Consider the following 25610-nt stretch of genomic DNA (forward strand, 5'->3'; position numbering starts at 1 on the left):
CACAACAACACTGGCAAGAAAGGACTTTTGTAATGCTGCATAAAGTGACACAAATTACTGGCTTCATGAGATGTGTCCACATATCACCATAAAAGATAAATGAACAGCCCTATACTTTAAAAAAAAAAAAATAGAATTAGCAAGAGAATTGAAGCAAACCTATATAGCATCTTTCCCTAAAAATGAAAAAAATTATGGGATCTTTAATCAATCTAATTAATCTTTATAATTCTTTGATAAAAAGAAGGGGAAACATGATCTTTTCTGAGTATGAGGGATGTATCTTAAGGAGTTTAGATTTCTTGCCAAGAGGCAACAGTTACTGAAATGGGATGAAAATTCCACATAGAGATAAGAACACTAAATATCATTCTTCTATTCCTTTTTTTTTTTTTTTTTAAGAAATCACTCATTGAACACATACTATGTGTCAGGCACTATCCTATAAGACTGACCTCATTTCCATCTTACAACAACAAAATTTTCCTCATTTTACAGTTGAAGAAGCTGAGGGTAGTGACATTAATTTGCTTACACAAGATCACCCAGCCAATAAGTAATAACAGAATTTCAGTCAGGACTTCTCCATGGACTCTACACTCAAACTCCAAATTCTGTAATTCTAGGCCATGTATCATCCTTTTCTCTTCATGCCTCACAAGTGAAAAGATTTCATGAATTTTAGATTTAATACGGAGTATTCCTAGTGGCCATCAATGACTCTGGCAGTACCAAATTAAAATTATTAGATCACACAATGTTATGATAATTGATGAGAGTCCTGGTTTTATCTTCCATACCACACTATCATTAACACTAATCAAAGCTTATCTTAATTACCTGTTCCACACGTCTTTCCTGCCAGATTACACAGCTGAAAACAGAAAAATTGCCTAGTTTTGCTTATCAATAGCATTAGCACCTAATATAGTACCTGGTACACAGTAGGCTCTCAACAAAGCCTTATTGAATGAATGACTGAGGGAGCCAGGGCAGTTTATGAGCTACAGGAAGCTTGGTATAGTGGTGGCACTGTGACTCACTTCTAGGGAACCTGCCATTTGAGAAGACAAAACAGGTGAGATTAAAACCCCACCTACCTGTGCAGCCCTTCCAAACTCTTTACCAGAGAACTAATGGCTTCTCTTTATCCCACCCAGGGCACAATCTGTCTTGCATCTGTCTGTCTTCATATTTTATCCATCACTCTTACTTCCTAAATTGCATATATTCTTCTTTGTATCCTCAATACCCCATAAAGTAACTATACGTTCAACCTTGCTTTATCCTCTCTACCCACTGTACTTAGTGTTGACATACAAGTATTATTAGTTTGTTCCTCTTTTTTAAACATAATTAAGTGCTACCTTATTTTTAGAACTTATTCATAATCAAGCCTCAAATTATACCCTAAATTTATTTCCCACTATTCCTCCTTTCACACATTTTAGTGCCATCTAGGGAAAACTACTTGCTGAGGCCCTGACAACAGCTTTGCCTTTGCAGGATCCAGTCCTTTCTGTACAAAATGTCCTTCATTTTCATACGCAATTATCATTTCCTCTAGGAAGTCATCACAAACTTATAACAAATGGACATAAGCACTTCTTCAGCTCACTTCAAACATTTTATCTGTATTTTTCTATTGATACAAATCACTTTACTCTATAAATTCAGATTATGTATGCTTTGTTTTTCCCAAAAGATGTTACATTCCCTACAAGCAAATGCTACATATCACTTATCTCTGTATCTTTTACATCAAGTATCACAGGGTCTTCTACATAGTAGGTACTTTATAACTCATCCTATAGATAAATAAATTAAGGAATAGAAGGTTAAGTACATCTTTTTTCTGTTGTTTTTATGTCTCAAACCTGGCCTAATGGAAATGGCATTTAATTATAAAACCTGAGTCCTCATTCAATTTTTCTCACAAGCTAGCTATAAAACACTTAAACTTTATGGGTTATAGTTTCTATATCTGAGAAGAGAGATAAACTAGAGCTAATCTCTCAGGCCATTATTAATATGTAGATGTATTGTATGAAATATATAGATAATTTCAAGCAGAGAAAATAAAATCCCCTCTACCCTTTGCCCAATAAATCTTAGCCTTTCTTCAGAGCTCAACTCATCCCTACTTCCACAGAGAAATTTCCCTAAGGACCATAATAACATCAAACCCCCCCATGTAGTATTCTCACAGCACTGTAAATCTCAACTTTGAAGAACTTAGCAAACTTAAATTTCTATTTACTTATGTGATTATTAAATAATCACATGCTTCTCCTTGTATACTCAATAAAAATGAGTGAATGAATGTAACTTATCTTAAAATATGAGCTCTTACAAAGCAGAGACATTTTCCCATTATTTCTCTGTGTATTATCTCTATTAGCACATGTTTCATCATTTAAATATTTTCCGGAGATGATGAACACAAGCTAGATCATCTCACAACTTCAAATTATTAAAAAAGTTACAAAGTATCTAAATTGTAATCATCAACATTTAAGTTTTCAAAGAATATGATCTCTTATAAACTTATTCATAAGAAGGCAATCTAAATTAAATTTTCTCTTTTGTTTTATTTCAGCTCTTTTCTATTTAAGACAAATACATTTGCTTTACTAAGCTATTCCATTTTATTCCTCTCTAGGTCCTTCCTAAACATAAGACATTATAGTTACCACTATTCCTGAGCTACAGGTAAGACCTTAGACCACAAAGCCAAAGCTTTCCGTCTTCTTTCATGTCCTCCTTTCTGTACACTTGGGGAGTATTCCCTTTCATAAAGAGGAGAAACTGACTGCAAGTAGTGACCCATGACCTCTTCCTCTCCAGTAAAGCGGGTGGAAGTGCCAAATCCTTGAGACTGACGTTCTCTCAAGGGACTACATAAGATGAGCTAAGCTCACTTCCAATTTAAAATAGCTTTTCCCTTTTTTTAGTCACATGTATAAATGTGTGAAAAGTAAACCTACAAGCAAGAAAATTCTACTCCTGATAACATAATTCCGAAAGTCACTAGATTATGCAAGATTTTGAAAAACTTAGTCTATCAGTAAAGCCACATGCCCATAAACCTCTTAAAACGGGCTACATAGTACATTACATATGAAAATAAATGTACTAAAGAGCAGTGACTATATTTTTTAACATTATGGATATTTTTTGAAAAATAAAAACAGCACTGTTAAGTAAGATTCCACATATCCCTTTTTTATTATTAAGTCATATACCCGTAGATCATGAATACATTTATGCATATGTAGGGTACAATGTGTTGATTTTTTTTAATACAATCTGACATGCTTATATCAAACCAATCAACATAGCTTTTGCCTCATTTATTTGATTATTGTGTTAAGACATTTATATTCTACACTTGACAGATTTGACATGCACCCTTGCAATATGCTCCATAGGTGTGGTCCTGCCTTTTACCCTCCCTCGATCAAACCTCCTCCCTCCCCTCCCTTCCCACTCCATTTCTCTCCTTCATCCTGGACTACAGTTGTGTTCTATCTTTCATAAAGAAGTGTGAGTAAATATAAGTTGGTTTCATAGAAGTACTGAGTACATTGGATACTTTTTCCTCCATTGTTGATCCACATATCTTATTTACCACACTCAGGAAATTCCTCAAGTTATACACACACACATTCCTTGATCGTAGGCATCACATTTTCTCCAGATCTATCTCATCAGCATTTGATATGGTGTATTGAATAAGGTCACTTTCTGAAATGATTGTCTAACAAAAAAATAATAAGTAAATATAAAAGCCCATCAACTCACGAATGGATTAATAAATTGTGGTATATGTACACCACAGAATACTATGCAGTCTTAAACAAAGATGGAGACTTTACCTCTTTCATGTTTACATGGATGGAGCTGGAACATATTCTTCTTAGCAAAGTATCTCAAGAATGGAAGAAAAAGTATCCAATGTACTCAGCCCTACTATGAAACTAATGTATGGCTTTTATATGAAAGCTATAACCCAGTTATAACCTAAGAATATGGGGAAAAGGGAAAGGGAGGTGAGGATGGAGGATGGATGAAGGGAGGGTAATTGGTGGGACCACACCTACTATGCATCTTACAAGGGTACATGTGAAACTTACTAAATGTAGAATATAAATGCCTTAACATAATAACTAAGAAAGTGCCAAGAAGGCTATGTTAACCAGTGTGATAAAAATACGTCAAAAGGTATATAAAACCAGTGTATGGTGTACCATGATTGCATTAATGTACACAGCTATGATTTAATAAAAAAAATAATAAAATAAATAAATAAAAATAATTGATATGAAAAAAGGCCACACATTTGTTCACATATCCAATATTAACATCTTTCTAAATGGTATATAGTTATTTGCTTCTAGCAGGGGTGTGTATATGTGAGAGATTTTCTAATACCTAGAATTCTGGTGCCATGAGAAAGACAAAAAGAGGATGAGAAATGGCATGATATGGACTTGCCAATGTATTTCTTAGTAATGTAGTAAGTTTCATTACATTCACAATAGCACAACACCATTGGGTCTAGGGTATCTTCTGAGACATGAAAATAATTTTATTGTGCTAATTTGGAAAGTACCAAATTTTATAATTTTTCTGAACAATCAGCCAATAGGTTAAGAATTTTTTCTTTACAAAAACAAAAATAGTAATGCTCTGAATGGTTTTTAGGATTAGAGCTTTAAAGAATATAAAATTTTAAAGGCCTCATAATGATATCTTACCCACATGAAGAAAAGAACAAAGTATTGTAATACTTAATGCAAAAATACTTAATGCAAATACTTAATGCAAAAATGTAATACTTAATGCACATCTTCCTTATAATATTCCTACACATGTAAGCTAAAAATATAATTTTATTATTATCAAAAGTTTCTTATTGATACTATTATTATTATTACAACAACTAATTTTTCTTAGTGGTTATGTATTATATTTCTTTTTCTTCTGGTTATGTATTATATAACCAGCCATATTCAGTGTCATACAGACCTTTACCATACTACTACTCTAAGAATCAAGTTGACTCTTAAAGAATCAAATGACTCTTGATGATTCTAAAGAGATTAAACAAAATGGATTCTCTCTCTCATTATTCTCAACACTTTCTACGGCTGTGAGAATAGATATTATAATATGACATGTAGATGGTACTGTTTCAGTATAACAAACTAGGTAGGGTTACAGTAAGAAATAGGCCTTAGCAACTATAGCCAGAAAGAAAAAGCAACATATTTTATATTTTAAAAACAAAGTTTTCATTTGGTAGACATTTGCTATTTATTGTAGAGTAGGTAACCTTGTATCATTTCAGGAAGAGACGATAAAAAGAAAAAACAGAAAGAGGGATGGAGGGAGGGGGGTGGGGCCTTGGTGTGTGTCACACTTTATGGGGGCAAGACTTGATTGCAAGAGGGACTTTACCTAACAATTGCAATCAGTGTAACCTGGCTTATTGTACCCTCAATGAATCCCCAACAATAAAAAAAAAAAAGAAAAGAAAAAACAGAATGACAAAACCTCTACCTCCAAAACATAACAAAATAAATGTAAAGAAGAAAAAATCAAAACACACCAGCAGCAATAAAATTAAGGAATATAGCGATCTATATCATAAATTTTGACAGGTGCCATCCAGAGGAGAGTGAAGATTTCTGCTATAAATGTTCATTTCCTTTCATGACCATTAATAAGGGGTATAGAGATGAGAAAAACTGAATCCAGAAAATTTTGAATATTTTACCAGTACCCCTCAATTCAGAAGGGAGTAGAATCTAGTGGATGGGACACAACCCCCCAGAAAAATCAATTAATGACACTCCAAAGCAGAACACCTTGCCCTTCATAATAAACCATAAACACAACACTGACTCAAAGAATTTTCTATTTGTGTATTCCTTGGTTTAAAGGGAAGGTGCTGTAAACTAACAGAAAAATTCTAAGTTCTCCATCCACTGAATGGACACCCTTTGGCCAACATGACCCCAAAAAACCTGAAACTGAGCTCATCGCCATGAGAGGAAGGGAGATGAACAAGCCTCATTATACTCTCTCTCTTCTACAGGTTAGACACAACTGACTAGCATTTATGTCAAATTAAAGATAATAAGACTGACAAAACATACTCTGTGCAATAAGATACCAAATTATAACCAAGACTTAAGGCCATGCCACCAAATGGTTAAGATACACCTCACAATCCATAAAATCTAGTTAAAAATATCTTTATTCTTTCCCACTGACTCCAAATTTTTAGATAAAGATTAACACTTTCAACCAACTGCCAGTTAAAGACTCTTTAAATCCACCTATATCTTGTAAGACCCACTTCAATATTTGTCACCTTTTCAGGACAAACCAATATATAGCTTATTTACTAATTAACCTGCAATTCTTATCTCCCTGACATATGTAAAACCAAATGGTAACCCAACTGCCTCAAGTGTACTTTCTCAGGAACGCTTGACAATATGTGTCCCTGGGCCACAGTTACTCATATTGGCTCAGAATGAACCTCTTTAAGTTATTTTACAGAGTTTGTTTATTTGCTTTTGTTAACACTGCACAGAGTTAAAAAGCCATGTTGAAGTGACATCAATAAGAATAGCAGAATAAAAACTTCCAAAACTCCTCTCTTCCACAAAACAATCATAACATTGGCAAAAATAGTCAATAGCAACTTTTTTGCAAGAGACAAAGATGTTTATTATTTAATGATAAAAGGGTAAATTTATCAAGAGTAAATAACAATTATAAATACATATGCATCCAACACTGGAACATCCAAATGTATAAATCAAATATTAATGAACATAAAGGGGACTTTAATACCCCATGTTCAACAAAACTAAAAAAGAAATACTTGATTTAAACTATACTTTAGACAAAATGCACCTACAAGACATACATAGAATTTTCCATCTAATACAACAGAATATACATTCTTTCCTAATATATATTGAATATTCTCCTGGATAGGTCATAAGTTAGGTCAGAAAACAATTCCAAGCAAGTTCAAGAAGACTGAACCCATATCTAATAATGTTTCTGATCACAGTGCTATGAAACAAGACAACATTAACAGAAAAAGGCCTGAAAAATTAACAAATATGAAAATTAAATAGCATGCTCCTGAACAACTAATAGGTTAAAAGCAGAAAGAGGGACGGAGGGAGGGGGGTGAGGCCTTGGTGTGTGTCACACTTTATGGGGGCAAGACATGATTGCAAGAGGGACTTTACCTAACAATTGCAATCAGTGTAACCTGGCTTATTGTATCCTCAATGAATCCCCAACAATAAAAAAAAATAAAATAAAATAAAAAGATATCAAAAGGGAAATAAAAAATATCTTGAGACAAATGACAATGAAAACAACACTTCTTTTATTTTAACATTTTTACTCATTTATTTTTACAGCAGACTATCACATAAGTATAGATTTTACTTTTGCTATATTATGGCATTATATATCCGTATCATTTATTAAGCAATTTATTATTTAGCAATTGAATTGAAAGCACCCACTCTGAAATACATTAAATATCCATATAATCTTTATCTCTGAATATATGCTGAGTTTTGTACCAGAACTATATTGTTTTGATAATGCAATTTTGCAGTAAGTTTCTTGCTTTTTTTTTAATGGTTTTCTTCCCTTAATTTCCAATTAATATGAAGATACATACAATTAGGCCACGTTGCTTGCGTTTGTAAAGCTAAGTCTGAGTTGTAGCTATGTCCCTCAAATATAAAGTGTGACATACAGCCACAAACTGTTCACACTGGGAAGGAAACCGCCAACCCCCAGGCCCTCTTCCCATCTTCTTGGATTCATGTGAGTACATTGTTATTAATCTACAAGTTGCAAATTAGTACTGAATACACATGATGCCTATCTTTCCATTCCTGTGATATTTTACTCAGGAGAGTGTTCTCTAAATCAATCCAAGTTGTAACAAAGAATACAAAATCTCCATCTTTTTATGGCTAAATAGTATTCCATGGTATTAGTATTTCCATGGTAACAGTGATGCCTATCTTTCCATTCCTGTGATACTTTACTCAGGAGAGTATTCTCTAAATCAATCCAAATTGTAAAAAAGGATACAAAATCTCCATGTTTTTATGGCTAAATAGTATTCCATGGTAACAGTATTTCCATAGGCAAAAAAAATAGAAATCTAATAAACACACGTATATGTAAAAATAAAAAACAAAAATAAAATAGTATTCATGGTATACTTATACCATCATTTATTAATCCAATCATGTGTCAAAGGAAATCCTATCACCATCTGATTTTTGATAAAGTAAACAAAAGCATACATTAGAGTAAAGATTCCCTATTTAATAAATGGTGCTGGGAGAACTGGTTAGCCACAGGTAAGAGGCTGAAGCTGGACCTACACTTCTTGCCACTAACAAAAACTAACTTATGATGAATATAAGATTTAAACCTAAGACACAAAACTATAAAACATCCAGAAGAAAATGTAGAAAAGACTCTTAGCAATATCAGTGTTCGGAAAAAAATTATGAGGATGACTCCAAAGGCAACTGCAGCAACAACAAAAATAAATGGGACCTGATCATGTTAAAAGTTTCTGCACAGCCAAGGATACAATCAACAAAGCAAAGAGACAACCTTCAGTATGGGAGAAGTTATTTCCATGCTATGAATACAACAAAGGGCTAATAACTAGAATCTACCAAGAATTCAAGCAAATCAACAAGAAAAGAGCAAACAACCCCATTAAAATCTGGGCAAGAGGCATGTACAGAATTTTTTCTCATCAAGACAGATGAATGACCCAAAAACTCATGAAAAAATGCTCATCATCTCTAATTATTAGAGAAATACAAATTAAAACCACTTTAAAATATCACCTAAACCCAGTGAGAATGCCGTACATCACAAGGTACCAAAACAGCAGATGTCGGTGTGGGTGTGGAGAGATGGGAACACTGCTGCACTGTTGGTGGGACTGCAAACTAGGACATCCTCTATGGAAAGAAGCATGGAGAGTCCTAAAAGTAGACTTTCCAGTAATGCAGTAATGTGTACACTAATGTGATCCTGCAATCACATTACTAGCTATCTACCCAAAAGAAAAAGTCATTTTACCATAAAGACATCCACTCAAATGTTTATCGCAGCCAAATTTACTATTGTAAAGATGTGGAAACAACCCTATAACCACTTTTTAAGAACTCGGGAAAGTAAGTGAAGTCTCATAGCAACCCAAAGAGCATGTATTTAAGAAAAATAGGTGAAGTGCAGTAAGAACAGTGAGTTCTATGGCATTTTAGCTTGCCTTATACCCATGTTCCTATCCCCAGCTTCACAGTAGCCTTGAAAACCAAAAGCCTGCAATCACAGTGAAAATCAGCTGTCTAGCAGTCACTAGAGGATTCAGAATTGGGTTAGAACTCCTTCAAATCCCCCAAAACAGAGAACTGTCATTTATTTGACCTACATACAAGAACCAACTTGCATGGATTCCCCTTATATGACATAACTCATAGCTCCCCCAGTGTGAACAACTATCTGCTTGGGGGCATTTTCAGCTACCTGAGTCAATGAGTAAATTTGGGCAAAGAAGACACTAAGCAAAAAGTTTACCAAGGGAAGTCTGGGAGTGAAATGTCATGGCAGTTCTCAACCTGTGGGTCTCGACCCCTTTGTAACAATGAAAATACATCAATACATTGTGGCATTAGGAAGGTTGAGAACCACTGGACTCTATAAGGAGCGTTAAAAAGCTCCCAACATATCCCTAGGAACCTGCAAGGCCCATATGCAATATGCATATCTACAGTGAGTGTTTTCATGCACAAAAGGGCTCACCAGATCAGGAAATACCTGATAAGACCCAAAATTCTTACCTCTGACTGACTGTGAGGCTCTATGGAAAAAGAGACAAAGACTAAGGCAGAATTATCAATAGTCTGGCTGAGTGTGGAATGCACAGTCCAGAACACAAACAGTGCCCTTAAGTAAAGACTTAGAGACTTACTGGTTCCAGGAACTTAAGGAAATCTCTCTCAGATCATTAACTGATCACTAAGCTAACTGAGAAGAGACTTTAGTGGTCACAGACCACAAAGAATACCATCTTTATAGATTTAGTTCAAGAAAATGATTAGACAAATAGCAACAACAAATCCTGGAGCAGAGCAAGAATCTGATTTCCATTGTTGCCATGTGATATTATTTAAAATGCCCAATGTTCATGCAGTGCACGGTGGCTCATGTCTGTAAACCTAGCACAATAGGAGGCCGAAGTAGGTGGATTGCTTGAGCATAGGAGTTCGAGATCAACCTGTGCAAGAGTGAGACCCCATTGCTAATAAAAATTAAAAAAAAAAAAAAATTCTAGCTGGGCATTTTGGTACATGTAACTCCAGCTACTCTTGAAGCTGAGGCAAGAGGATCACGTGAGCCCAGCAGTTTGAAGTTACTGTGAGATATGACACCATGGCACTATACCCAGGGAATGGAGTGAAACTCTGTCTCAAAAAAAAAAAAAAAAAATCCAATGTTCCACCCAACACAAAATTACAAAACATGTAAAAAAAATCCCAAGGAAGTATGGGGCTTGAACAGGAAAAAAAAAAAAATGCAGTCAAAAGAAACTATCCCTGAGGAAGACTAGACTTCTACTTACCAAACAAAATCTAGTTGAAGCCTACATTAGTTTCCTAGGGTTGCCATAACAAATTACCACAGACTTTGTGGCTCAAACCAACAGGAATTTATTCTCTCACATTTCTGGAGACCAGAAGATTAAAACAAGGTATTGGCAGAGCCATGCTTCTTCCAGAAGCCCTAGGTAAGATGCTATTCCTTGCCCTTTCAAATCTGGTGGTTGCCAGCATTCTGTGCCTTGAAGATATATTACACTAATCTCTGCCTCCACTTTACCTCTTCCACTTCTACATGCCTCAACAATTCCTCTGCTTCTTTCCTGTAAGGATGCATATGTTTACATTTGGGGGCCACATAGATAATCCAGAATAATCTCTACCTCTCAAATCCTTAACTTAATCAGACATTTGACATATGAGGCAATAGTTACTCTTTTTTCATATAAGACAGGCTCCAAAAAAAAGTACATTTGGGGCCACCATTTATCCTTCTACAAAGATATTTAAATCACCTATTTAAAATATCTTCAAAGAAGTAAGAGCTGTGCCGCAACCCACAGTTGGTGCCCACCGGACCTCCATAAGAGATGCGCCACGACCCATGACCCGAGATCAGCACCCACCCCAACCTCTGGAAGAGCTGCACCACGACCTGTAATCGGCGCCCGCATAAACCCCGGTAAGAGCTGTGCCATTACCCGCCACCCGCTCCCGCTGAGCATCTACAGACCTGACCAGGAACTCTGGGAGCCATGCAAACACACATCCTACCTCCTGTATCCTCCCTGCCTCTACAATGGCCTGCTCATCTGGCCAGGGATTCTGGTAGCCATGGGCCCTCCAAAGCCTTCCCTGCCTCATCGCTTCTCGGCCTTTTGGCTAAGATCATGTGTAGCCTTCCCTGCCTCTGTGCAGAGCCCTTCTCCTGGCCAGAGACTAGTGGAGCCTTGGGCCCTCTGCGCAAAAGTCACTGGGTGCCAGGCACTCCCAGAACCGTGTGCACCATCCCCAGCCCTGATGCTGGATCTGGGTGTGCCACACTCCAGAGCTCCTCCCACAACCAGAACTGCCTGGCTGGGGCAGCCACAGAGGAGCTACACAGGGTCACTCCCTACAAAGATCCAGCAACAATAGAGTGATCCCCCTGGGGTCTAATCTTGGAGAGACACCTCCCCAACTCTGAGGACAGCCAGATGCAATGGTGAAAAACAATCATGAGGTGAAATCAACAGAAAAACTCTGGCAATATGAATAATCTGAGTAGATAAACTCCCCAAGGAACAACTCCCCCAGACAGAGCACAAGATCCCATGCACAAACAAATAGCTGAGATCTCAGAAATCGAATTCAGAATCTGGATAGCAAATAAGATTGAATTAGAATTCCAAGCACTAACCCAAAAGATGTCTCAAGAATTAAACGAATTCAAAGACCAAATGACCAAAGATTTTGACACATTGAGACAAGAAGTTGCAGCCCTCAAAGATCTGAGAAACACAGTAGAATCCCTCAGTAACAGAATGGAACAAGGAGAAGAAAGGATTTCTGACATTGAAGACAAAGCTTTCGAAAGCTCCCAAACTCTCAGAGAGGAAGAGATATGGAGGGGAAAAACAGATCACTCTCTCAGAGAGCTCTGGGATAATTTGAAGAAAACCAATATTCATCTTATAGGGATCACCGAAAGTGATGAAGTGGCTTTACAAGACACAGAGTCTCTGCTCCATGAGATTATGAATGAGAACTTTCCAGACATGCCAAGAGATTCTGAAATTCAGATACCAGTTTCAGAACTCCAGCATGACTCAACCCGAATAAGACATCTCCCACACACATCATAATCAATTTCACTAAAGTTAATATGAAGGAGAAAATTCTGAAAGCAGCCAGACGAAAGAAAACCATCACCTACAAGGGAAAGAATATTAGAATAACTGCAGATCTCTCTGCTGAAACGTTTCAAGCTAGAAGAGGAGGGTCATTGACTTTCAATGTCCTAAAACAAAATAACTTTCAACCCAGGATCCTATACCCAGCTAAACTGAGTTTCATTTATGATGGAGAAATTAAATAACTTCAATGACTTTCACATGTTGAAGAAATTTGCCATAACTAAACTAGCTCTCCAGGATAGTCTCAGACCTATCCTCCATAATGACCAGTGTAACCCTCCCCCACAAAAGTAAACCCACCCAGAAACTTTTGATAAAATCCAACTTCCACAGTTGCAAAAGGATTAAAAATGTCCACTGGACTCTTGAAAGGCTTATCAATATTCTCAGTTAATGTGAATGGTTTAAATTGTCCTCTAAAGAGGCACAGGTTGGCTGACTGGATACAAAAACTCAAGCCAGATATCTGCTGCATACAAGAATCTCATCTTACTTTAAAAGACAAATATAGATTCAAGGTTAAGGGATGGTTTTCTATACTCCAAGCAAATGGAAAGCAGAAAAAAGCAGGCATTGCAATCCTATTTGCAGACACAATAGGCTTTAAACCACCTAAAATAAGAAAGGATAAGGATGGGCACTTCATATTTGTTAAAGATAATACTCAATATGATGAGATTTCAATTATTAACATTTATGCACTGAACCAGAATGCACCTCAATTTATAAGAGAAACAGACATGAGCAACTTGATTTCCTCCAGTTCCATAATAGTTGGAGATTTTAACACCCCTTCAGCAGTGCTGGATAGATCCTCCAGAAAGAACTAAGCAAAGAAATTTTAGATTTAAATTTAACCATTCAATATCTGGATTTAACAGACATCTACAGAACATTTCATCCCAACAAAACTGAATACACATTCTTCTCATCAGCCCAAGGAACATACTCCAAAATCGACCACATCCTAGGCCACATCTAACCTCAGCAAATTTAAAAAAATAGAAATTATTCCTTGCATCTTCTCAGACCATCATGGAATAAAAGTTGAACTCAATAACAACAGGAATCTGCAAACCCATACGAAAACATGGAAGCTAAATAACCTTATGCTGAAGGATAGATGGGTTATGGACGAGATTAAGAAGGAAATTGCCAAATTTTTGGAACAAAACAACAAATGAAGACATGAATTATCAGAACCTCTGAGATACTGCAAAGGCAGTCCTAAGAGGGAAATTTATAGCACTACAAGCCTTCCTCAACATAACGGAAAGAGAGGAAGTTACAAACTTAATGGCACATCTCAAGCAACTGGAAAAGGAAGAACATTCCAACCCAAAACCCAGCAGAAGAAAAGAAATAACCAAAATCAGAGCAGAATTAAATGAAATTGAAAACAAAAGAATTATACAACAGATCAATAAATCCAAAAGTTGGTTTTTTGAAAAGATCAATAAAATAGATAAACCTTTGGCCAACCTAACCAGGAAAAAAACAGAAAAATCTCTAATTTCATCAATCAGAAATGGTAAAAGTGAAATAACAACAGACCCCTCAGAAACTCAAAAAATCCTTAACGAATATTACAAGAAACTTTATTCTCAGAAATATGAAAATCTGAAGGAAACTGACCAATACTTGGAAGCATGGCACCTTCCAAGACTTAGCCAGAATGAAGTGAAAATGTTGAACAGATCTATATCAAGTTCTGAAATAGCATCAACTGTACAAAACCTCCCTAGAAAGAAAAGCCCAGGACCAGATGGCTTTACGTCAGAATTCTACCAAACCTTTAAAGAAGAACTAGTACCTATATTACTAAACCTCTTCCAAAATATAGAAAAAGAAGGAATACTACTCAACACATTCTATGAAGCAAACATCACCTTGATCCCTAAACCAGGGAAAGACCCAACAAGAAAAGCAAATTATGTACCAATATCACTAATGAATATAGATGCAAAAATACTCAATAACATCCTCACAAACAGAATCCAACAACACATCAAATAAATTATATACCATGACCATGTGGGGTTTATCCCAGGGTCTCAAGGCTGGTTCAATATATGTAAATCTATAAATGTATTCAGCACATAAACAAAGTCAAAAATAAAGACCAAATATTCTCTCAATTGATGCAGAAAAAGCTTTTGAAAATATCCAGCATCCCTTCATGATCAGAACACTTAAGAAAATTGGTATAGAAGGGACATTTATTAAACTAATAGAGGCCATCTACAGCAAACCCACAGCCAATATCATATTGAATGAGTTAAATTGAAATCATTTCCAATTAGATCAGGAACTAGGCAAGGTTGCCCATTGTCTCCATTGCTCTTTAACATTGTAATGGAAGTTTTAGCCATTGCAATTAGGGAAGAAAAGGCAATCAATGGTATTATCCACATAAGGTCAGAACAGATCAAACTTTCACTCTTTGCAGATGACATGATCATATATCTGGAAAACACTAGGGAATTTACTACAAAACTTTTAGAAGTGATCAAGGAACACAGCAATGTCTCAGGTTACAAAATGAACACCCATAAATCTGTAGCCTTTATATATACCAACAATAGCCAAGCCAAAAAAACCATCAAGGACTCTATTCCTTTCATGATTGTGCCAAAGTAGATGAAATATTTTATGAGGAGAAGTCCCCAGGCAACTGAAGCATTATCAAAAATACATCACTGGGACCTGATCAAATTAAAAAGCTTCTGCACAGCCAATAACACAGTTAGTAAAGCAAGCAGACAGCCCTCAGAATGGGAGAAGATATTTGCAGGTTATACCTCCGATAAAGGTTTAATAACCAGAATCCATAGAGAACTCAAACATATTAGCAAGAAAAGAACAAGTGATCCCATCTCAGGGTGGGCAAAGGACTTGAAGAGAAACTTCTCTAAAGAAGACAGACACACCATCTACCTACACATGAAAAAAAGCTCATCATCCTTAATCATCAGAGAAATGCAAATCAAAACTACTTTGAGATATAACCTAACCCCAGTAAGAGTAGCACACATAACAAAATCCCAAAACCAGAGATGTTGGCATGGATGCAGAGAAAAGGGCACACTTCTACACTGCTGGAGGGAATGCACACTAATATGTTCCTTCTGAAAGCATGTTTGGAGAATACTTAGAGATCTAAAAATAGACCTGCCATTTGATCCTATAATTCCTTCACTAGGTATATACCCAAAAGACCAAAAATCACAATATAACAAAGACATCTGTACCAGAATGTTTATTGTAGCTCAATTCATAATTGCTAAGTCATGGAAGAAGCCCAAGTGCCCATTGACCCACGAATGGACTAGCAAATCTGGTACATGCATACCATGGAATATTATGCAGCCTTAAAGAAAGATTGAGACTTTACCTCTTTTCATGTTTACATGGATGGAGCTGAAACATATTCTTCTTAGCAAAGTATCTCAAGAATGGAAGAAAAAGTATCCAATGTACTCAGCCCTACTATGAAGCTAACTTATAGCTTTCAAATGAAGGCTATAACCCAACTATAGCACAAGAATATGGGGAAAGGGCCAAGGGAGGGGAAGGGAGGGGGGAGGTTAGGGTGGAAGGAGAGTAATGGGTGGGACCACCCCTACGGTGCACCTTAGAAAGGGTACAGGTGAAACCTACTAAATGCAGAATACAAATGTCTACATACAATAACTAAGAAAATGCCACGAAGGCTACGTTGAACAGTTTGATGAGAATATTTCAGATTGTATATGAAACCAGCACATTGTACCCCTTGATTGCACAAATGTACACAGCTATGATTTAATAATTAAAAAAAATAATAATAAAATAGAATATCTTCAAAGAATTAAAGAAAACCATGTAAAGAGAACTAAGGGAAAGTATGAGAAAGACATCTCATCAAAGAAAGAATAGCAATTAAGTGATAGAAATCATAACTAGAAGGAATAAGAAAATCTGGAGTTGAAAAGTGATATAACTGAAATTTAAAATTCACTAAAAGCTCTTAATAGATTTGACAGAAGACACAGTCTGCGAACTTGAATGAAGGTCAATTGAGACTGAGTCTGAATAGCAAAAAGTAAAAAGAATGAAGAAAAATTAACAGATAATCAAAACCCTGTGGAACACAGTCAATAGTACCAACATTTGGATAATGGGAGTTCCAAAAGGACAGGAGAAGAGAGAAGGAGAATGAAGAAGAGGAGGAAGAGAAGAGGAGGGGGGGGAAGAAGGGAAAAGAAAGAATATTTAAGAAAATGATAGCCCAATATGTCTCATATTTGATGGAAAAAATACCTGTACATCTAAGAAGCTCAATAAACTCCAAGTTGAATAAACTCAAATATATCTACACCTAGACAATCAAAATCTAGACAAACACCTAGACCAAACATTCAAAACCAAAGACAAAGACAGAATTCTGAAAACAGTAGGAGAGAGACAATTCATTACATACAACAGATCTTCAATAATATTAACTGAAACTGTCAAGTGTAGAACATAAATGTCTTAACACAATAATCAAGTAAATGAGGTGAAAGCTATGTTGATAGGTTCAATGTAACCATGTCAGATTGTATAAAAAAAAAATCAACACATTGTACTCCACATATGCATGAATGTATTCTTGATCTATGTGTATTTGACTTAATATAAATAAATAAATAAAAGAACAATGACAATTGCAACAACAACAACAACAAAAGAAGCCATGGAAGCCAGGAGAGGGTAAGATGGCACATCATACGTAAATGCGAAAGAAAAAAAGTCAACCAAGAATCTATACCTGGCAAAATATTCTTTGTAAGTGGAAAAAGTCAACCAAGAATCCTATACCTGGCAAAATATTCTTTATAAATGAAAAAAAAAATTAAGATTTTAAAATGAGAGAATTCATCACAAGCAAACTTGCTCTACAAAAAATGCTAAACAGAGTCCCTCTGAATGAAAGGACCTCAACAGCAACTGAAATCACATAAAGAAATAACAGTAAGATAATTACGTGAGTAAATATAAACATATTTTTGTTTCTAATTCTTTTGTCCTCAACCTGAGTTAGAAGATAAATGTATAAACATATGTATAAACATAAAAACAAGTCTTCAATGATGGACATACACATATAAAGATATAATCTGTATGATAATCACGGCATAAAGGAAAGAAAATGGAATGAAGTTGTACGAGTGAAGATTTTATATAATATTAAAATTAAGTTGCCATTAAGTCTAGATTGTTATACATTAAATTATTAATTAGAATACCCAGGGCAAACACTATAAAACAAATAAGGAATTGAACTGGTACCCTAGAAAATATTTATTTATCAGAAGTCACATGTTTAGTAAACATCTTTCCCACCTTGAAATGGAAGGGTTTAGAAATAGCTATTGGGGAAAAAGGAAAATGCTGAAACAACAAAAGTGAAAACAAATATTTCACTCTCTTGGAAAAGGGCTAATTTTTCTCTATTAAAAAGCAAGTGTTAAAATTAAATACAACACACTTATGTTGAATAATAGTAAATATACACACTTATGCTAAAAATAAAAAACTTAGACCCTCCTCAGGAATTCCATATGTTCCTTTAATATTCAGGCACTTTAGCAAAAAGAAAAAATGCAACAGCCTACACTGAATCCATGAACTATGCCAATTCACATCTCCAAATTAGCTACCATTTCTGTCCTATCACTTTCTCCTCTCTCTCAGCCTACAGGAAATAGAGAAACAAATAGAAGGTAAGCCATAGCAAATATTTTACTCTCTTGAAAAAGGACATCTAGAAGTAAATACTATGGTGCAGATAAAAGAGAAGATCTGAGAGTGAACCTCTAGTTCTGGCTCAGGAGCAGAAAAGGGAAATCCTAAAATCTCAGAAAATATGAAGAAAATTCCCCCAGTTTATTTTCTATTTATTTATTTACTTATTTATTTATTATTGGTTTATTTATACCCCAACCAAGAGGCAATCACCTAGGGTAGAAGGGAAGATGGAAGTGAAGGCAAAAAGTAACATAAAAGTAGAAGCCAAAACTATAAAGAAGAACCTTTCTCATTGGTGAAATTCCAGTGATGTCAAACCAAACTCCTTGCTGTTATTTTCACTCTCTTGGTTGGCCCCCTCACCAGTTGGCTCCAGAGGCAGTGCAATTGGAGAAGTAGGAAGTTTTTGGCCTGTGAACCAGAAAGAAGAGCCTGGGAAACCAAAAGAACTGGGAAGGCAAACACGGAGAAGACGTCTGGAAAGTGACTCCATAAAATTATTTATGAACTCCTAGGCTCACTCTCCACCTACACATGTGTGGATCTGAAGTTCATTAGTATATAAAAGATTTTCAAAACTGAACTAATGGAGACCTGAGCTCAGTCCCAAATTGGCCACTGTGTGGTACACATGCAGGACAGATTTAAATAGCAAGCCAAAGACTTCAAAATCATACAGACATTAGAATTAGAGCCACCAGAAGGCAGTGTGAAATCACAGCCTGAACTTAACCAATGTTCTTCACAAGATTTAAGTAAATCCATAAGATTTAAACAGGGCTTTTTCTTTTCTCTCACTCTTCTCCATTGTAGTGAGTCTGAGTAGTTTCGTTTGTCGCCATGTCCTCTCATAAGATTTTCAGAATCAAGCGGTTTTTGGCCAAGAAACAAAAACAAAATCGTCCCATTCCCCAGTGGATTTGAATGAAAACCAGTAATAAAATCAGGTACAACTCGAAGAGGAGACACTGGAGAAGAACCAAGCTGGGTCTATAAGAAATTACACATGAGACAGCAGGTACTTATGCTATATTACGGTCACTGTCATCATCTTACCATATCAAGCTGAAAATGTCATCAGTTGGACATTTGCCACACTTCATTAGGAAAATGAGTTTTCTCTTCGTTTATGTGCTATTCCCTAATAAGCTGGTGCAGTAATAAATATGTGAGACCTTGTGTTTGAAGTATTGAGTTGCCCCTCCCCCAGAAGACCTAACACAACACCATCCTGTAGAACTTTCTGCAATGATAGAAATGCCCCTAGCTACCAAGTTCTTGACATGCTTAATATAAAGTTTGACTTTTTCAGTTTATTATAATTAAATTTAAAGTGTTTTATTGTTTTGTTTTGTTTTTGGAGACAGAGTCTCTGTTGCCCATTGACCCAGGCTACAGTGATGTGGTGTCAGCCTCACTCACAACCTCAAATTCCTGGGCTTACCCCAATAGCTGGGACTATAATCTCCTGCCATGACACCTGGCCAGTTTTTTTTTCTATTTTTAGTAAAGATGAGGTCACTTGCTCAGGCTAGTCTTAAAAGTTCAGGCAATCCTCCCACCTCTGGCCTCCCAGAGTGCTAGGATTACAGGTGTGAGCCACATTCTTCCTTAAACATCTGCATAAAGCTATTCTATACCAGTTCTTTGTATTTATGTTTTTGAGACAGTCTCAAGCTGTTGCCTTAGGTAGAGTGCTTCTGGCATTATAGCTCACAGTAACCTCAAACTCTGAGCTTAAGGATTGTCTTGCCTCAGCCTCCCAAGTAGCTGGGACTACAGGCACCCGCCACAAGGCCTGGCTATTTTTTGGTTGTAGTTGTCATTGGCAGCCCTGGGCTGGATTCGAACCCACCAGCTCTGGTGTATATGGCTGGCGCCGTAGTCACTGAGCTGTAGGCGCCAAGAGTATACCAATTTTTTTTTAATAAATCATAGCTGTGTACATTGATACAATTATGGGATACAATGTACTGCTTTTGTATACAATTTGAAATATTTTCATCAAACTGGTTAAAGTAGCCTTCATGGCATTTTCTTAGTTATTGTGTTAAGAAATTTATATTCTACACCTAGTAAATTTCACATGTACCCTTATAAGATGCACCCTAGGTGTGGTCCCACCAATTACCCTCCCTCCACTCATCCTCCTCTCCCTCTACCAATTTTTTTTTTATTAAATCATAGCTGTGTACATTAATGTAATCTTGGAGTACAGTGTGCTGGTTTTATACACAATTGAAATGTTTTCATCAAACTTGTTAACATAGTCTTCACGGCATTTTCTTAGTTATTGTGTTAAGACATTCTACACCTAGTGAATTTCACATGTACTCTTGTAAGATGCACTCTAGATGTGGTCGCACCAAGTACCCTCCCTCTACCAATTTTTTTTTCAATTAAATCATAGCTGTGTACATTAATGTAATCATGGGGTGCAATGTGCTGGTTTTATATACAATTTGAAATGTTTTCATCAAACTGGATAACATAGTCTTCACAGCATTTTCTTAGTTATTGTGTTAAGACATTTATATTCTACACCTAGCAAATTTCACAAGTACCCTTGTAAGATGCACCCTAGGTGTGGTGCCACCAGTTACCCTCCCTCCACTCATCCTCCCCTCCCTCTATACCAATTCTTTTTTTTTTTTAATTAAATCATACCTGTGTATATTAATGTAATCATGGGGTGCAATGTGCTGGTTTTATATACAATTCGAAATGTTTTCATCAAACTTGTTAACATAGTCTTCAGGGCATTTTCTTAGTTATTGTGTTAAGACATTTATATTCTACACCTAGTAAATTTCACATGTTGTACCCTTGTAAGACGCACCGTAGGTGTGGTCTCACCAAGTACCCTCCCTCTATCTATACCAATTTTTTTTTATTAAATCATAGCTGTGTACATTAATGTAATCATGGGGTACAATGTGCTGGTTTTATATACAATTGAAATGTTTACATCAAACTTGTTAACATAGTCTTCACGGCATTTTCTTAGTTATTGTGTTAAGACATTTATATTCTATACTTAGTAAATTTAACATGTATCCTTGTAAGATGCACCATAGGTGTGGTCCCACCAATTACTCTCCACCCACCCTTCTCCCTCCCCTCCCCTCCATCTCCCCTTTCCCCTTCTTCTTGGGCTATAATTGGGTTATAGCTTTCATAATAAAGCTGTAAATTGGTTTCATAGTAAGACTGGGTACATTGGATACTTTTTCTTCCATTCTTGAGAAACTTTGCTAAGAAGAATATGTTCCAGCTCCATCCATGTAAACCCCCTCCACCCGTTCCCCTCTCCCCTCCCTCTACAGCAATTCTTAATAGCAGGAATTATCTAAACCACTAGTCTGTTGTCTGTCTATACAATCTGTTAACTAAATGGTTTCTGCATTTTTAAATGATTAAAGGAAAGCTAAAGGCTAATAAATAAATAAATAAATAAAAAGATTTAAACAGGACCCAAAGTCTCATAACACTATATTCAAAACATCAAGGATGTAATCCAAAATTACTCAGCATATAAAGAAAAATGAAAATATCGTATCAGCTCACACAGTAAGACAATCAACATATATCACAAATGAAATGACACATATATTAGAATCCTCTGATGAAGTCTTCTCATTATGTTATGGCTTTTCCTATTATTTAAACATTTTATCTCTACAATGTATTCATCCTGTAATTGTTTTAAAATTTTCATGTATGAGGTCCCTTGTTGCTATTACATATTGAATTTGTTATAATACACATTACAAAAGCATTTCTACATCCTCCACATAGCATGGGAACCACTCATCCATATCCATAGTGTTTTCTTCTTCAGTTGTATCCTAACCATTTGTATTGACCTGGATTCTGAATTCAAAGTCCCTGTCTCAAGGTTTAATAATCAGAATCCACAGAGAACTCAAATGTATAAGCAAGAAAAGAACAAGTGACCCCATCGCAGGCTGGGCAAGGGACTTGAAGAAAAACTTCTCTGAAGAAGACAGGCGCACGGCCTACAGACATATGAAAAAATGCTCATCATCTTTAATCATCAGAGAAATACAAATCAAAACTACCTTGAGATACCATCTAACTCCACTAAGATTAGCCCATATCACAAAATCCCAAGACGAGAGATGTTGGCGTGGATGTGGAGAAAAGGGAACACTTCTACACTGCTGGTAGGAATGTAAATTAATACATTCCTTTTGGAAAGATATTTGGAGAACACTTAGAGATCTAAAAATAGATCTGCCATTCAATCCTATAATTCCTCTACTAGGCATATACCCAGAAGACCAAAAATCACATCATAACAAAAATATTTGTACCAGAATGTTTATTGCAGCCCAATTCATAATTGCTAAATCATGGAAAAAGCCCAAGTGCCGTTTGATACACGAATGGATTAATAAATTGTGGTATATGTACACCATGGAATATTATGCAGCCTTAAAGAAAGATGGAGACTTTACCTCTTTCATGTTTACATGGATGGAGCTGGAACATATTCTTCTCAGTAAAGTATCTCAAGAATGGAAGAAAAAGTATCCACTGTACTCAGCCCTACTATGAAACTAATTTATGGCTTTCATATGAAAGTTATAACCCAGTTACAACCTAAGAATATGGGGAAGGGGGAGAGGAAGGGGAGGGAGGGGGGAGGATGGGCAGAGGGAGGGTGATTGGTGGGATTACACCTGTGGTGCATCTTACAAGGGTACATGTGAAACTTAGTAAATGTAGAATATAATTGTCTTAACACAATAACTAAGAAAATGCCAGGAAGGCTATGTTAACCAGTGTGATGAAAAGGTGTCAAACTGTTTATAAAACCAGTGTATGGTGCCCCATGATCATATTGATGTACATAGCTATGGTTTAATATTAATAAAAAAAAAAAAGTCCCTGTCTCTATGGAATTAACATTTCTTGTGGGTAGCCAGGCACAGTGGCTCACCCCCTAATACCAGCACTTGGGAAGCCAAGGTGGGTGGATTGCCTGAGCTCACAGATTCAAGACCAGCCTGAGCAAGAGTAAGACTTCATCTCAAAAAATAGCAGGGTGTTGTGGCAGGAGCCTGTAGTACCAGCTACTTGGGAGGCGGAGGCAAGCGGATTGCTTATGTCCAAGAGTTTGAGGTTGCTGTGAACTATGACGCCATGGCACTCTACCAAGGACAACAAAGTGAGACTTTGTCTTAAAAACATTTCCTAAAGGTACTATCAAGCACATTATTACACAATATATTAAAGGTATATTAATACAAACATGTAAATGGACAAAACTATTATAAATTGATGACTGTTATGTTGAAAATTAATAAAGGACTAAGATCAGAATAAAGGTAGAAAGAACTTCTTTTTTAAATAGGGGTACCAGGAATCGATAGGATAAGAATCAGCTCCACTAACAGTAAGAGAAGAACATCCCATGAAGCAAAAAAAAAATATGCAAAGTCCTGAGGTGGGAGGAGAAAACCCATGACTTCAAAATCCTGATATAGAAACAATTTTTCCTTTCTTAAAATGTGTATGCATTTCTTGGCACCATCTGTATTTGTACTATAACTTCTTTTTATGAAAAATCAATACAGATTCAAGAGTATAAATTCCGACAGGACAAAATATCTAGGTTACTTACATTAAGTTTTTGCAGTTACTTATGCAAGAATGTACCTGCTCTTCAGGTGTATTTGTTTTGGATAAATCTTACCTTTTCTTATTAACAAATTTTTTTTCATGGAATACCCTGTTCTTATGGGGAGCATTCTCTGTGATCTTTAGGTTTCTTTTTTCAAAGTTTCAGTATATGTGTGACATTTCCCTGCATAATTTTACACATTTTCCATTGGCATAAAATACAGGGTGTCCCAAAACTACCATATATTGGGAAAATGAGAAACAACAGATATCTTGGAACACGTTTGCCGTGAATGGAAGAGAAGACTTTATGTATGTGTAGAAAGAGGTGGCCAACGCATAGAGAATATTTTGTAAAATTTTGTAACAAATATTTTATAAATAAAGGTACATTTAACTACAATTTCCCATTTTTCCTATATATGGCAACTGTGGGACATCCTGTATTAATTCTATTAAGAAGAATTAACATCATATTGGGATGGTGTTTTCCAGATGAGAAATAAATTTATAGATTTCATACATATAATTTCCCAGGAGAATCAGGAGAAACAAAACTAAAGAATATATTCTCATGCAAACTGTAAATAATATATAAAGAGCTCAAACAAAAAGCATGCTTAAAAGTATCCAAGGCACAGTTTTTACAAATCATATTAATTAATTTGGTGTGGAATTAAGAAAAAATATTTAAAAAGCTAACTATTATATGAAATCAGCACATTGTACCCCAAAAATGCATTAATGTATACATGATCTATTTGTTTATGATTTAATAAAAATAAATAAATAAAAAGCTAACTATTCAGTATATTTCAACAAACAGTTGCTACACATGTGTGGATCTAACGTTCATTAGTATATCAAAGTTAGTATTCATTTATCAATTGTAAAGTGTTTGGCAAACTGTATTCAATTAAAGATGTAAGGTCTAAGATCTGCAGTTTATTTTGTAATGGCTTCAATCAATTTTCAGAATTCCAGACAACTAACAAAGAGACAGACACCTGGCTGGGTGTGGTGGCTCATGACTAATCCTAGCACTCTGGGAGGCCAAGGCAGGCAGAATGCTTCAGCTCAGGAGTTCAAGACCTGCCTGATCAAGAGTCAGATCCATCTGTACTAAAAACAGAATGAGTAGCCTGGCATTCTGGCATGAGGCAGGAGAATCACTTGAACCCAGGAGTTTGAGGTTGCTGTAAGCTAGGCTGATGCCATGGCACTCTAGCCTGGGCAACAGAGTAAGATTCTGTCCCTGCTCCAAAAAAAAGGGAGAGAGAGAGACAGGCAGACACACCTGACAGATGATATTACAAAGGCCAATTCCATGTGAATCTGTTAGCTCTTCAACTCTTATTCCATTACTGACTTGTAAGAAAAAGTGAGAGCATCAGAAAAATATCCATAAACAAGATTTAAAAAAAAAGAAACCTCAAATGTATATAACAATGTCCAAAACACATGCACAACACTAGCTCTCATTTGAAGTATGTGTTTCATAATCTTAATTTTTAAAAACACATTATACTCCTCAATCCGTACTATTTTTAACATAAATTTGTATACACATCCCAAGCAAATAATCATACTTCCTGTTTACTTACAGATT

The 25610-nt window shown here is 35.9% G+C and overlaps 1 protein-coding gene and 1 pseudogene across 4 annotated transcripts in view; one reads left to right on the plus strand and one right to left on the minus strand.

Annotated features, from left to right (window-relative positions):
• SUGCT (succinyl-CoA:glutarate-CoA transferase) overlaps positions 1-25610 on the minus strand; it is a 966251-nt gene that overhangs the window by 614099 nt on the left and 326542 nt on the right. The window lies entirely within an intron of this gene.
• On the plus strand, positions 18937-19359 carry LOC128598882 (60S ribosomal protein L39-like; annotated as a pseudogene).

The sequence above is a fragment of the Nycticebus coucang genome, chromosome 11 (genome assembly GCF_027406575.1).
Source record: "Nycticebus coucang isolate mNycCou1 chromosome 11, mNycCou1.pri, whole genome shotgun sequence".
NCBI lineage: Eukaryota > Metazoa > Chordata > Mammalia > Primates > Lorisidae > Nycticebus > Nycticebus coucang.